The sequence below is a fragment of the Equus quagga genome, chromosome 4 (genome assembly GCF_021613505.1).
Source record: "Equus quagga isolate Etosha38 chromosome 4, UCLA_HA_Equagga_1.0, whole genome shotgun sequence".
Lineage (NCBI taxonomy): Eukaryota > Metazoa > Chordata > Mammalia > Perissodactyla > Equidae > Equus > Equus quagga.
The window spans coordinates 95,847,486-95,863,454 of record NC_060270.1 but is presented as its reverse complement, the minus strand read 5'-3'; the positions used below and the strand labels follow the sequence as shown (position 1 = coordinate 95,863,454).

At 39.9% G+C, this 15,969-nt stretch overlaps 1 protein-coding gene across 3 annotated transcripts in view; it reads right to left on the bottom strand.

Annotated features, from left to right (window-relative positions):
• The window catches only part of GALNT13 (polypeptide N-acetylgalactosaminyltransferase 13), a 465,368-nt gene extending 449,950 nt beyond the window's left edge, over positions 1-15,418 (bottom strand). For all 3 annotated transcript variants that reach the window (XM_046657834.1, XM_046657833.1, XM_046657835.1), the window contains exon 1: positions 15,025-15,418. The gene's annotated coding sequence lies outside the window, so the exon portion shown is untranslated. The remainder of the gene's footprint in view (positions 1-15,024) is intronic.
• Between the last annotated feature and the right edge of the window lie 551 nt (positions 15,419-15,969).

Below are 15,969 nucleotides of genomic sequence, written 5' to 3'. Positions count from 1 at the left end.
CCCATACACTATTTAATAACCTATAAAACCACTTCTTATATAATAAACTCTCATAAAACATAACACGAATTAGTCTTTTTTTTTTTAAATATTCTATTTTACTGAATATGTTTCTGGACTTGAGGAATTTGTAGGTTACATTAAACAATTAGTCCTGGTACATTTCAACAGTCTGCAAATGATTCAAAATAAATCAAAAGCAGCATGATGCATCATTAGATCCCACCAGCAGTTTATTAATTTATGTACAATTATCATTTGTACAAATTATTGTGAAGGAACTGACAAACTATCAGTGCTCAAAACAACAGATTTTCTTCATATGATAAGAAGAGAGAATTGAAATTCAAATATGTCTAAGTGAGAAATCAATTTCAATTTGTTATTTCAAATTATGTGTTTTTCTAAATAAAAAACAGAAAATTTCCAATTAAGCATTTATAAAAATCCTTGAAAACAAGTAGATATCACATTCTGAAAATGAAGTCTGTGTCTCTAAAGAACAAAAAATAATCATGTTTCATCTTTTTCATTCAGAGACTAAGGCTGGGTGGCAATATGTTTTAAAATTTTCACTATTTTTCATATTCACACACCAAAAAGGCACTCATCTTTCAATTTCTCTAAGGATCATCCACAAGAAAAAATAACAGTCAAAGATGATCAAAAAAACTAAGGGGAAAATGGAGTATGACTGCTCAACTTAACCAAGAACAACTAACAAAAATCAGCAGTGACGTTGGAATTTTCCAAATAGAGTAAAAGGGAATAGAAGAAGATTACCATCCTTTTTCTACACTAGATGCACTTTCTGCAAAGTGGCATTTCAGTGTTAAGAATTGTTTACAATTTGTACAGTGTTATGATATCATATTTATCATGATATGATATACCTTTGCCTTCACACATTTACCTTCTCTTCTCTCTTAAATAAGATTTCTAAATATTTCACTAATACACTTTTACTGTGTTTCTATTTTGCTTGGCTCCAATCCTATCTTTCACTCCTATTTATTTATTGTCTCCTGGGACCCGATTTTGTAGTTACTCTTTACAATAACTCTTTCAGGTCTGAGAATTTTATTTCGGAAATCGGTTAAGCAGGCCAGATTTACTAGGCACCTGTCACGCTTGATGCCAGAAGAGGACCCTGGAAGAGGAGATACACTAATAATAGCTATCATTTGTTGGGCCCTTGCTAAATGCCAAGCACAATAATCAGTACATCACACGCATTGTCACTTCAATCCTCACAACAACCCTTTAAAGTAGTTACATTAGGTGCATGAAAACAAATATCTAGCTCTTAGTATTGTGAGAATAAAATGAGCTAAATTATGTAAAGCACTTAAAAGAGACCCTCGTGCCCAATTAGAGACCTGGATTAATTACTGTTAGCTATTATTACTATTGCCCCCATTTTAAAGATGAGATTCCATAGACTAAATTGCAAGGAATATAGTCCATAGAGGCTATGTAATTCTGCTTTGTCATTCTGCTAGTAACGGGATGAGTCAGAATTTTTAAACTGTATTTATGCAAGTACCTTAGTCTTAAACTTGTGTCTTTAACACAACCATGCTCCATTGCCTTCTCCGAAGTTGAGTGTCTGCATTTTCTTATCTTAGAATCAAGTTAGTCCATATGCTAAAGGTTCTAAGAACTTCAAGGTTCAAGGTTCAAGAACTTCATATTTAAAAGGAAATTTAATGGACCCTTGATTCATCAAACTAGGTGAGATAACAGACAAAGCAGCTCTTTGTCGAAAAACCAGATCACTCGGAAAATAGTAAAAGGAGGTGACCCAAAAGATTGTAATCTGTCAAGAGAAATCAGATATTCACAGCTTTAAAGAATGCCTCATTGTTAATTTGTTTTTTCTCATTTCAGAATCCCCTATCTTTCCATATCACAAAAATACTAGATTTTAACATATCAATTAAAAGTCATTTTTGTTATCGTTTTCCACAATACATACGTTTTTGTGTTACCAACGTCCCAAGCTATGGGAGAAAACTGGGGAACTTCCTCATTCCTCCGTCTCTCTCTTTCTCAGTCTCTTTATTTCCATCTCTCTATAAGGAAGCTACTGCAATTTTCTTTTAATTTGCTGAATTGATGTTCATAGTTAAAAGGTGCTAAAGCATACACACACACACACACACACACACACACATAGAATTCTTCCAAGAACCAGCAGGTTAGAAGTTTCTTGTGGGACCCATCTGTGTTCTCACATTCATTAGCATTAGCTAGCATCTTAAAAGCAACTATTTCCGATTAGCTACAAAATTAAAGTGTTAGCCCAAACAATAAGAAGCAGTGAGAACTTCAAGAGCAGCTGCTGATCTAAGATGGCAATATCTTCACATCTGTGTAACGTTGAAATGGCCATCCTTCATCTATCAATTCTTCTGTGAATCTGCAGACACATCAGGTAATCACAGTAACTGGTGTAATTTAATAACACAAAGGACTGTAAAATTTACTGTCTCTGTCTGGAAACCACTACAAAATGTTGTTTAAAACTATTGTTTAGCGCTACTAAAATGTTCAGGAAAACAGAGGTAGAATGGAGATAGGATCATTTAAAGAATTATTTAGTAATGCTATGCATTTTTTCCTTAACCAAAAAGGTTATATATTTTTAAATTATAAGAAAATAAGGTCTTGAATAAGGAAAAAATTCTATCAAAACAATCCTATTTGGGAAGTGACTATTACAGATCAATAGAACTAAACATACATGATTCTGATTTGAGTGGTCAATTCTGTTAGACACAAGGTAAAGAAATACACTTAAAGAAGAAGGAGGAGCATTGTTAAAAAGGCAATTAATACCTTTACTCTAATAAGGAGCTAGAGCAAGTCAGAACCCTGAGCCAGTCTGGAGACCTACCATACCTAGAAAAACTATAGTTCATTTCATTCTCAAAGAAAATGATAGGACTATCTTCTTCATAAAGGAAACACTAGAATATAGACAGATACTGGATACTTCTTATACCAGCTGCCTCATTTTAAAGATGAGGAAACTGAGATCCAGAGAACTTAAAGGACATGTTTCAGAGTTTACTAACGGCTTTATCAGAACTACAATCCAATTCTCTCATCTTAGCCCCCTGATCTTTACAATACTGTGGGGCATCACTGCTGCTGTGTTTAATAACAAAAGTCCCGAGTATTTCTATTTCTTTATACAGTGCAGCCCCCTCCCCAGCCCCAACCAGTTCCTCTCCCCAGAGGAAATCATTTTGTTTATTAGCTCTACAATAGAAGCCTTAAATTCAAATGTCTTTATGGACCAAAGTTATTCAATAGAAAGTGACTGGAATTTGTAGAAATCTGGAGAGTACATACCCACCTAAAAGCAACTACATTTTTTAAAAATCAAACTAAAGCATACTTTGACCAAACAAATGGACCCAAAGTATTCTAGACATTATCTAAATTATCTTATTTGCCACACTCCCCACTTCTCCATCCTGTTCCTCTTAATATAGTCATTATTCATCTTTTGGGTTAGCTTTGTAACTTTAAGGAATATATCATCACTGATATTCCCTATATCAACTACAGACACTATCTCTTGACCCCGTTTTCAACATGCTAACGGTCCAATCCTGACCCTTTCCTTCTGCTTTCTCCAACCCCCATACCCCCATACCTAACTCCCACCCTCTCGCCACCTGAATGTTTACTGTAACATTGCCATCGTTGATAATATTTGCAGTTGTCCATCTTCCATGGTTTATCTAAAGATTGACACTAAAAGTCGAAAACCAGTAAATACCATTTATATTTAATTAATATAAAAATATTGTTCACTTTGGGGCTGACTAAAGTTCTACAATTACTTTCTTTTCTTGCATATTCTTTTGTTTTTCCTGAAATTTCTACCATTTTTCCTCTTGCACTATTTTTGTCTTTTCAAATATTTCTGGAACATTAAATGCTGTATAATGTCCTCTTTTTGTCCCAGAGCCTCCTACCAGCCAAAGTCCTCCATTTTTTTACACTAATCCTACATCAGATTTCTAGGACTACCTCGTAGCTATCAGGCCATGTCCTTCCCTTTCTTTTAATTACACTTTGATGGATTCGACCTCAAGTAATTTTGTTAGAAAGGTTACATCTGAGGAAATTATCTTGATAGTCCTTATGTGTCTGACAATGTCTTTATTCTACCCTTGCACTTGATTGATATTTTGAATGGATATGAAATTTTGAGTTGCAAATCACCTTTCTTCAGAAATTTGAGTATTCTATTAATTCTTTAATATTTGTTCTAACTATATTTTTTGTTTCCTTACATCACTCCTGTTAGTAAGAATCACACTTCAAGGAGATTCACTGTGACTCCTGTATTTTCCTTTTTTTCCTCTTTGTTTGCATTGTGGAGATGATTTTCTCTATTTGAAATTACAAATTTCCCCTTAAACTATTGATTTGAATAACTTTAACTTCCAAGTTTTTCTTGTTCACTTATTGTCTTTTCCATATCATCCCCTTGTTTTACAAATGCAATATTTTCTTGGATATCTTCAAGGATTCTAATGTTTTTGTCTCTTTTATGATCTTTTAATTATATGTTCCCTGCAAGATGACTTTATTGTTATTGGTTTTCATTTATCTTGGTCTCTCTTTGGCATGTTACAGACTTTTCTTAATATTGTTTTCTTACATTATTTCTTAAATATCTGGCGATCCCTAGTTGCTGTTTTATATTTAAGAGTGAAAGAATAGAAATGCTGAGCCCTCTGTATTTGAGAGGGTCTTGTTAATTAGAAGACTTTGCTTTAGGATAAGCAAGTTGCTGATCATTAGGCTTAAAGACTTTAAGTGCCAAAATAAAAGGGACTATATTCTCTGGTTCTAAGATGTAGCCCTAGTTGCCCTCATGGCCCCTCAGCAGTGCACGTAATTCCATTAGTATGTGTTAAGGGGGGATGGGGAAAGGGCTAGTGAGAAAAATTTGCTGTGGGGATGTTCACATAGGAGGTAGAATTGGCGAATATAAGGCTGACTATTCCATCTACACATGTGGACTAATTATTTGGTTTCAGTCCAGAGTCTCACTTCTGTCCTCTATGTTTCCGGCATTATGGAGCCTCAAGCTGCTGGGGGCTTGTTCAGGGCGGAGTGGCTCTCTCCTCAAGTTCAGGCCACTCCCCCATATCTTAGTCAGTTCCCTCCGCCTTGCTTCACTTCGTCCAGTTTTTAACAATTTGTTATCTTTTTAACCCCTTAATTTGACGCTTAAATTAATGAGGTTTCAAGGAGGAGGTTTAGATAAAGGTAAGTCTCAATCCTTCTTCTTACAGTCGATACTTGCTTGTTTAAACGCAATTCTGCTAACCTGGAGAAGTTACCCTTAAAACACCCAAAATGAAGAAAACCCAAGAACAAACAAAATTATTATGCTGTTGCATATCACCAGTCATCATGGCAAAAATGCTGTTCAGAATGATTCAAACAAGGCTCTCTGGTGAAATAAATACAAATTGCACATCTGCGCAGATCTTAAGGTACAAAGGGTAAAAGTAACACTACTGATTTCATGTTTCTGAATTGCCTTATAATCTATCCTTTTTGTAGGGAATGAGACAACTGATTAACATTCTCAAAAAAAAAGATTTATTGAAGTTCAAAATTATTTAATGAGATAGTCGCAAATATCTTACATTAGTGGAGGTTATTTGTCCTTACAAAAGAAATGGAAATGATGCATACATGTTATCCCACTTGAATTAGAATTATATAGATAATAAGAATTTGTGCATTGTAGAAGCAAAATGGGCCTATTGTTGCCTGCAACAGCAAATGAAGTGTCTTATAACTAGCAATTCAATGTGTTAATTCAGCTGCACCATCCAATTACCTACGATTCATCTCAACTTAGTGCACAACAATAAAACTCTTAAAATCTGTGACAAGATGTCTGCGCTAGGTTTACCAAGTAGAAGAAATACTATCGCAAAGTCAGGGAGTGGGAGCCACAGAATATAATTATTAAAATTGCTCATCACAATCTATCAACTAACATCACGATGAATTTTTGACATGAAGTCAATAACGTAGAGTTAATAATGAAACATATATTGGATGTTTTATAAGGACTATCTGACCAAGCAATGTGAGAACTGTGTGGCAACTGAAATTGGCATCCCCTCAAAAAACACAGCATTCCCTTGGAGCCATAGGCCTGCCAACTGCCAACTGACCACAGGGCCCAAGCACACAATTCTAAAAGTAGACAAAGGTAATGAGATGTGAGTTTAGCATCCCCAGCCTCCTGCTAAATGACCCAGATGCAAGAGCTAGAGCGTCTGTCTCTTACCTTCTTACAGACTAAGTGCTGAAATGAACAGAAGCTGTTTTTTATTTATCTTTTTTCTTACAGAATCAAAAGCACAAATAGATAGTCCAATACTGCCACATGAGGATTTATTAAGCCATAGAAGAGACACAATTTAAAGTAGAGAGCACCATGAAGAAGGAAGACAGGAAGGGAGGGGCGAGGAAAATATACAAAAGAAAAAGAGTATTTAGAAATGATAAACACAGCATTTACTTAAAAAGAAAATACAAAGGTACACTGAAAATCTATAGGATATGGGTAAAATCTGAACCATTATAAGGGACAGGCTGGTATCTATACTATTTTTCGGGACAAGTGATGTATAGTCTCATTTGAGATTGAGCTATCAAGAGAATCAAAGAAATATGAACCTTGAGGATCCATAAAAAGAGGTGGAATTTGCTGAGAAAAAGAGAAAAGACTGTACTGAGTTTCAAAACTAGGCTAGTCAGAAATCCCATACACCCTTGCTTCATTTACCGAATCTGAAACCATCAGTGTTTTGTTTTGTTTTTTTTTAAAGATTGGCACCTGGTCTAACAACTGTTGCAAATCTTTGCTTTTTTTCCCCAAAGATTGGCACCTGGGCTAACAACTGTTGCCAATCTTTTTTTATTTTTTCTGCTTTTATCTCCCCAAACCCCCCTGTACACAGTTGTATATCTTAGTTGCACGTCCTTCTAGTTGTGGGATGTGGGACGCTGCCTCAACGTGGCCTGACGAGCAGTGCCATGTCCGCGCCCAGGATCCGAACCCTGGGCAGCCACAGCGGAGCGCGCGAACTTAACCACTAGGCCACAGAGCCAGCCCCAACATCAGTGTTTTTAAGTGCATATTTTTATTTCTTTAAAAAACCAGACAGGTGGAGTGACTCATTACTGGGGGTATATAATTCAAATAATTTATATACTGTAATCAAGTATGAATCAGCCTAAAATAACATTTTTTAAAAAGACTTTAGAAAAGTCATATTAAAACACTGTCTTAGTACATTAAACAAAAATATTAAGTTAACAGAAAATCAACTGAGAAGACCAGAAATAAGGAGAAAATGCACCTCACCAAAAATTAATACATCAGTTCTGACAGATTACCCGTGATTACAAATAACTATAATTATTCCATCATATAAAAAGCTTACCAAAAAAACATACTTGAGGAAAAAGTACAGTAGTTTCAGTAGGATTTCCCCAATCCTTTCATAGATATGAATATTTCCTAATGTAACTAATTTAAACAACTATCAGCAGTATTGAAGGAAAATAGGCTATTGCTTATTAGATTAGAGATGCAGATCTTCATTACAGATGGAAGTCTATATATAGAAATCTTATTTAGTTACAGATTTAAAATTGTTTTCTTCCTGTCTGCATCATTATGTGTCAATTTCTTGTTACGTATTTTGTTTTCTTTTTGGGGGGTCAGGGGTCTGCGACTAACTAGAGACAATAATGAAGCTACTTGAAGAAAACCACTCTGACTTTTCCATGTTTACCATCCCCTTCATAGTAACTTACTTTCTGAATCTGGTCCATGACTTCTAAAAGGTGAACATCTTGTTTCCAACTCTAGAACCTGGGTTTGTTGGTCAGATTTTCTTCCTTCACTTTTAAAGGTAAAACTTAAATAGAAAACAAGACATAGAAATCTGGGTTCCATTTTCAATTCCGCTACTTCAAGATTTGTGACTTAAAGCAGGTCATTTTAATCATTTCATCAAAATAGCACAGTCCTTGACCTGCCACTTATCAGCTTACTGTGGACAAATTACTCAACCTTTTGTGTCTCAATCCCTTCATCTTTAAAACGAAGATACTCATAAAACCTACTTTTGGGGGTTATTATGATTAAATGAATTAATATCTGTAAAGCATTTAGAACAGTGTACAGAACACAGTAACTTCTATATTTTGTTAAATAAATAAAAATAAGTAAATCTGAAAAATGATGTACTAGATCAAGTTGCTTCAAACCTCACTGTACATCAGAATCACCTAGAAAAATGGTGATAAAGTTAGATTCTGTGGACCCCCGCCCCCAGGCAAATGAGAATGTGCATCAATGGGATCTGACAACCGATATTAAAACAAACACACAAACGAACAAAAATTAAAACCTCTTTAGGTAATTCCAACTTACAAACTGGTTTGTTAGCAATGACACTAAACAATGCCTTAGGTCAATTCTGCTACATTTCACACACCCCATCAGCATTCTTTTCCTTCTCGGTGACCACAATAGTCACTATCCAAAGTAACTTGGGATTTAACAGCATCAGTCAGTTTTACAAAAGCAGTTAGAAGTTTAGCTTTGATATTTTCTTTCGTACCTAAAGCAACATTTCTTCCTCCTCACCAAGGCAAAGAAAAAAGTCAAACAGCAGCAAACCGATCCCCAAAGGTTGAGACCACTCGTTAGGGGGGAAAGACAGAGGAATAAGTTCTTAAGAAAGACATGCTCCTTTTGTTTTTGCCCAGCACTGTTTCCTTGTCCAAGGACAAAGATTGGCACCATCTTAGTGATAGTTATTTGTGGTTAACTACCACAAAGGAACAGGTCATCTCCAATCCTCTACTCCTTTCAACAGACACTGACAGTGAACTGAGGCTAGAGCAATTGCTAGCATCTTTCCTAGGTCCAAATTTTATTGCCCAGACTTGCAACTAGAAAGAGAATGGAATAACTGTAAGTGCTATGTCTCATCAAGTCATGGATATGACAATCATGCTGGCCTGTGCTGTGTGGATGCACGGGGTCCACGGTGTAGACAGTATATTATACTGGTTCAGACTAAGAAGGGTTCCCGAGCACAGTCTACAGAATGCAGTGAAATAAATTACCAGATCAAAGTGAAATTTTCGTCAGTCTTTGTTAAATTAGAAAAATAAATGCAATGAAGAAAAACGCACAGAAATCTAAATTTAAGAATTATATTTTGAGATTCAGCTCTGCCGTCCTGGTTGGTGTTAAAATGTCCACTCTTATAATATGATGGTAATATAAGTAGACTTTTTAAATTATTCTTACTCCACAAAAGAAAATGTTCACATGGAAGTTGGCACTCATTTTTAAAAAAATTTTATTAGTGAAAATTTCAGACCGAGAACTATTAGAGCATTGGCTTCAGAGACAGAAAGAACTGATGTGATCCCTGGCCCTAATACACATTAGCTGTGTGATTTGGGGCAAGCGAGTCCTCATTTATACAATGGGGGTAGTAATACTACTTACTACTCGTTTGGTTATGAAGATGAAATATGGTAAGACCTGTCATATGTTTACTTAACCAAAGTACGAAGTAAGTATCCAATAAATTTTAGTTATTTTATCAATTTATAATTCAATTCACCATTTTTAACTCCCTCATAAATAAAATGAAATGGCTATACCTTCATATATATTTGTTTCCAAGTATTTTTTTCTATTTTTTTTCATTAGACTAATGGTAGGATTGCATAGGGGTCTTGATAGTCATATAAATCTCATCCTCTGTATCTGAAACTAATTATATAATAAAAACCTCAAAAGGAAATAAAGTCGGTTATTACGCTTCTGATCTACAAGAAGATAATCCTCTCCATATGTAAAAACCCACTCTTTAACAAAAAAAGAGATGCTGTGTTTATAATATCAAGGTAATTACTATTAGGTAAGATACTAAGTTGACATTTACGACTATCTCTGAGGCATAATTTCGATGATTCTGAATGTGCAGGCTATGCTTTAAATTCTTCTTTCTGTTAACAGTGGCTACTCAGCACATGCATTATGTTCACCAAAGTGCCAACCAACAGCTTAATCACACTCCTCCTATAATGTTCTACAAGAGCTTCAATAAGATTTAAGTGACAATTCAATGTAGTTTAACGTATCAAACAGAGTCTCAATTAATTCCGCACGGTGTTAAAAGCCTGATACGACATATCTTGGACAGTTCCCATCTATCTTAACAGTAAGTTCTGCTAAAAAAAAAAAAAAAAAAAACAAAAGAAGTCTGAATATTTACTACAGACAGTGTGTTTAATTTTCTCACCTAACAGAAAATACGATTTCAAAATATTCATATCAGTGATGCTAACAGTCACTACTTTGCCTACATCCCTCTCAAGTGAAATTGGGAGGATTAATCACTAATATGAAATAACTATTAACAATGGATATTTTGCATCTTGCTTTAGGTCTATTGTGAAGGATGGACAATTACAATACGGTAAACATTAGGAGAGAACCTGAGAGTTTATGAGGACAATAACTATGTGGACATTTGCGTGAAGTTGGGCCCCTAAACGAATGTCTCTCTACTTTAACTTACATTTTAAATATTAAGCCCCAGCAATCACTTAATAATCTCTTGTAATAACTTTTAAAAATTAGAAATTTCAGCTTACATAAATAGATTCTGAAACATACTAAGAAAATAAAACTGGAAAACTCACAGGTAAAACTGAACTTTAGCTAATGCATTAACAAGGGTCATTAATCACACAGATGTCTTTAGTCACCTGAAATTATTTCCTGGTAATCAAGCTAAGATCAATTAAATATATTATGATAAATATACTACATCAAAAACATACACATAGGTCTAAATCTGAATCAAGGAGAAATAAGTATCAAATGAATAAAGTCTGTTTGATTTATACTTTGCTCCCAAAGACAATTACATATAATGCCCCAAGTGAATGTCCAACTACTACTGAATTAATGCGTGTATTCATTTTCACAAATTTCTTTGAATTCTCTAAGTATCAAATGTCAGTCAAAAAAGTTTGATTCTTCAAAAACATATATGCCTGTAATTGAATGACAGAAGTCCTTAATTAAACAATGTGCTTTAAGATAGAAATTGTAAATAAAAGTTTAATCTGTTAAAATGATAAATGATTTACCAAAGGAGACAGTGCTGAGATCTTTAAATGTGATTTTTGTGGTCAAACATATGTTTAGAGTATGTGTGTTAGGTGGGGGGGAGTGATATTAAAAAATATCATCAAATAGATTGTCAAAGTCAATATGAGTATACATACTTAAGTCTTGATTTGATGTTTCAGAACAACGTGTTTATTCTGATGACAAGAGCAGGAGGAAGAATTTAGAACAAAAGCCTAGTTAAAATTCCTCAATAATTAGGCATATGGTCACTTAGACTTCAAAGCAGATCCCTGTTAGATCTCATTAGATTTAAGATGTCTACATGTTGCTACTACTGGCCTCGAGATACAAACCCAAGAAGATGTATTAAAAGTCGGTGAAGAATGTGTTGTTTATCGCAAAAGGTGCCACTTGAGACTATTATATCTAATAAGGCAAATCAGTTAAAAGACAAAACTATAGGAACTGTTCATTTTCATAAAGCACAATGAACATTTATTATCAGGGACAGGAAGTGTTGTTATTTATTTCACTTGGTGGGACTTCGGTCATACTTTACTCTCAATCATTTTCTTTACTTTTCTTGTTATTCAGAAATACCAATATTCTCTTCATTTGCCCAACCAGAAAGAAAAAAATATTCATTTTTTGCTTGTTCTCTCACTCTCTTCCTAAAATGCCAAGGTTTTAAAAACCTGCACAGTCTCTATTACCCGGAAATGTTCCTGTTACAATTACCACTTCTAAAAATCAAGTAGGCAAAATGGAAATGTATTTCACTCTGACATAACTGTGTGACCTGAAATTAATGCACATTAAGTTAAAAAGTTAAATATGTCTCGATATTTGTATCAGTAAGAAATCAGAGCATATCCCAACAAGTATCAGAATTTGCACCTTCACTGTCTTTGCCATTTTTAAATACAAAAAATTGGGTAGAGTATCAGGTGATTTATAAGTCATATTTTTAAAGCAAATTTGCCTTGAACGTGCTCCTCAACAAACTCATGGTAAATCTCCAACTGTTTTAAGAGGTGATGACCATATCACCAAAAAAGCAATATTGCAGCCCACGGATTCCTACTACTTGTATCAGGAGGCATTATATTTCCAGGTATTTCAGAAAATTCTCATATGCATGTAGTATCACACCTCTCATATATACCTGAAGCAGTAAGGAAATCTATAAATTATTTAAGGTAAGTGATTCAATCTGCAGATCAATTTATAGCCCCCAAATATTTTAAGCTGATACATCTGTTCTTTACATTAAAAGACAGGCTTTTTCACTTGTTAAAAACCACACAAAAGTATTCACCCACAAATGGTGTCATGTCTCAGCTTACTTTCAGGTAGGAAGGTTGAGAGGTGCCACCCACCAGAGCCTCTAAACTCAATTCTCCAATTCTGCAGTGACTGTTAGAAAACATCAGCCAAGTCAAAGACTTAGAGTGAGGGGCAAATTCAAGCAGTGAATGAGCTACAAAGACACAGAGGACTCATGTTTCAACATCCCTGCTACTAGTCCTCAATTCCCATTCATAAAAGACTAAATGAAACAGAAAAAAAGGAGGCAGAATTCACCTTCTCGTATATAGGCTCATTAGCATAGCTGAGTGATTTCAAAGCCTATAAGGAACTGCATGCTAATCAATCAACCAACAAGTTTTTATTAAGCATTCACTAGTTTTCTCACACTGCGATAGGGTCTGCATATCTGAGACAGAATCTGGTCCCACTCTGGACTCGGGGATCCAGAACTAATCTACAGCAGCAGCGTTGTACTTCCTTTGGAAAAGCTTTCTTTTCTTCCTCACCAAAGCTGATCTGAGACACAGTGGCTGCACTTAAGCAAGCAGCTTAAGCCCTGGAATGGGATGAGCATCACAGAAAGGGTGAATTAAAAGCATTTATTTAAACAACCAGGAGCAGCCAGTGAAAATTCTCAATGGAGTTGAAGGTGGGCAGGGGCATAAGAAAGAAATGTGAAATGCTGGTTTGTGGCAAACTGCAGAGAACTGTACGTGCCTTAGGCTATGAAAATTCTCCAAATCTATCCACCTCTGAAGTCACTCGAACAGGGTTTCAATATTAAGGTTCTAATTCTGCAGGAGAGGAGGAGTTTGTAGAGATCAGGGAAAAGGCAAGATTAGCAATGAAATGCAAAAGGCAAGATGAGGAAAAGGCCATGGGCCAAGGCAAGGAGAATGATCTGGGAAGGTGAGAGGTCCAAAGAAAGTCAGCAGTAGGTTAACCTTACTTTTCAATATTCTCAAACCAGCAGGTTTTTTTTTAACACTTACGGGCATGAACGCAAACACACGCACGCCCCCCCCCCACACACACACACACACGACCGAGGTGGGGGTGGGGGGGTGAGGTAGCAACCCTGAGCAACGGCAGCCTTCATATAAAGCCCCAAGGACACCTGAAATTTCAGGGGACTGGGGCGGCCAAGTGTCTTTAGCACTGCAAATAAAATCTCTACGCTGTGTTTCTGGGAAGAGGGACCGCGATCTCTTTCAAGAAAACCGCTCAAGGATTGAGTGCTAGGGCAATTTAAAGCACAGTCCCCAATGCTCCTCTCCTCCGCTAGCAACACCTTTGCCTCACGGAAGCTCCCACCCTTTTGAGGTTAGTTTTTCCTGGATCCCGAAGCTTCTGTGTTTGTCTGCCCACTGTCTCTTCTCCTGTGGCTGCCTGTAAAGGCTGGAGATGTAGACTCTCCGCCTGGAAATTGAACTGATCGCAAAGAACCGACTAAGGGGAGGGGCGCCCGCAGCTTTCGCTGTCCAGACCAGCAGCCTCCGTGAGCTCGGGTTCGCGGCAGCGCAGCGCCCTCGGACCCGGGAAGAGGAGGCTGGCCCTTGCGCCCCTCATTCAGACAAGGGCAGGCTGCAAGCTGCCTCCATCCCCGCGCCCCCTCTGGCTCCTAGCAGGGAGATCTCCGTACCTGGAGGTGCCCAGATGGTGGGCCGAGGCGTGTTCCCCTGGCCAGGGCGCCTCGGGATCTGAGAGCTGGTGGTTGGAAGGATGAGGTTGGAAAGATGAGAGAGGGAGACAGAGATAGGCGGCGAGAGGCAGAGACAGAAAATACGGCAAGACGGAGAGACAAGCGGAAGAGACAGAATAACAGGGACACAGAGACCTCCCAAGAAAGACAGAGAGAAAGAGAATGAGAGAGAAACAGAGAGACCTGGAGGGGGTGGAGGGAGCCAGAGAAGGAAACTGAATCGGAGACACACAGAGAGTGAGAGGCAGAAGGACACTAAAAGAGAGCGGCAAAGGAAGGCAGAGAGAGGGGAAGGCAACCGTCGAGGAAGCCACCAAGACACACAGCGTCCCCGGTGTCAGCGTGGAGAAGCGCCCGCGCCCCGCAGCCCCCGGCCGCCCGCAGCTGGTGGGAGAAAGTTGCCGGGGCGGGAACGCCGAGCCGCCCCCGCCGCCGAGGGCCACCAGGGCGCAGAGGGTGGCCGGCGCGCCCACTGCCCCCCAGCTCCGCTCCGGGTAGTGGAGAAAGCGGAGTAGAGGGCGGGAGACAGCAGAAAGTTCCGCGCCCGCACCTCTCTCTCCGCACCTGCAGCAGCGGACCAGCGCGCTCCGAGCGCCCGGGAGGCCGCCTCGTCGGGTCTGCCGGCGCCCCTGCCCCGGGACCGGCCCGGAGCACTCGGCTCCGCGCCCTGCCACTCGCTGCAGACTTTGCAGCGCCCACCAAGCACCCTGGCCGCCCAGAGGGGACTCGCCCCAGACAATCACAAGTAACAGAGGGACAGCAAGAGAGAGATGGAGACCTGCGATCGTGGCCAAGGATCCCGCGGAGAGGGAACTGCGGTCCGCGCGCGGAATTCAGCCTCCGACCCAGCCGGGCAGGCGCCGGGCGGCCGCGCTGAGTGCCGGGCGCTCCAAGCCCGCGCTCACCTGGACCCCGCGCCGGCCCGCGGGCGCCGCGCAGCCCTGGCCCCCGCCCGCGCCTCTCTTCACACTTGCCGGCGAGCAGAGCGAGCCGGCTCCGGCCTCAGCCAGCCCCCGAGAGGCGCCCTCATAGCGCAGCGGCGGGCTCGTGGGCTCCGCGAGCGCGGCGAGAGAGGGAGCCGAGGCCGAGGAGGCGCGGGAGACCAGGCGAGGGCTCCTAGCACATTGTCACCTCAGCAGAGCCGCCGCCACCGCCGCCGCCTGGTCACTTCGCCCCCGGCCCCCGCCCCCCGCCCCCCCCAGCCCGCTCCCTCCCAGCCCCTCCTCCTCGCGCGGCCCCTCCCCCTCCCGGAGCCCCAGCCTGGAGGCCTCTCACTGGGCTAGTATCCTTTACGTAACCAGCACCCCCAGCCCTCCTCCCTCCCGCGCCCGCTCCTCCCCGGGCTGGGGCGGTGCGCACCGAGCGCGCTCCAGCTGCTCCTGGAGCTACCGCTCTAGCGATGTGCACAAGTCCCGCGATACTTGGCAGGCACTGCCCCCGAGAGCAACCGTGGGGTCGGCTCCTCTACCCCAAGAGCGCCTCGCGACCCCTGGCCGCTCAGGGTCCTACGATGCGAAAGCGGGCGTGCGCAGACCGTGTTCGCCCAGTGCACCAGAGAGCTTCTTAGACGGGTGCTGGGGGGTCGGGGACTGCCCTGGGGGAAACTCTGGCAACCCCACCCTCGCCGGCTGCTCTCCGATGGAGAGATGCTGCGGAAAACTTGAGGTTTCGGCGCCCTGAAGCAGAAAGGGCAGACGAGAGTTTGGCCTCTTGTCCCTTACAG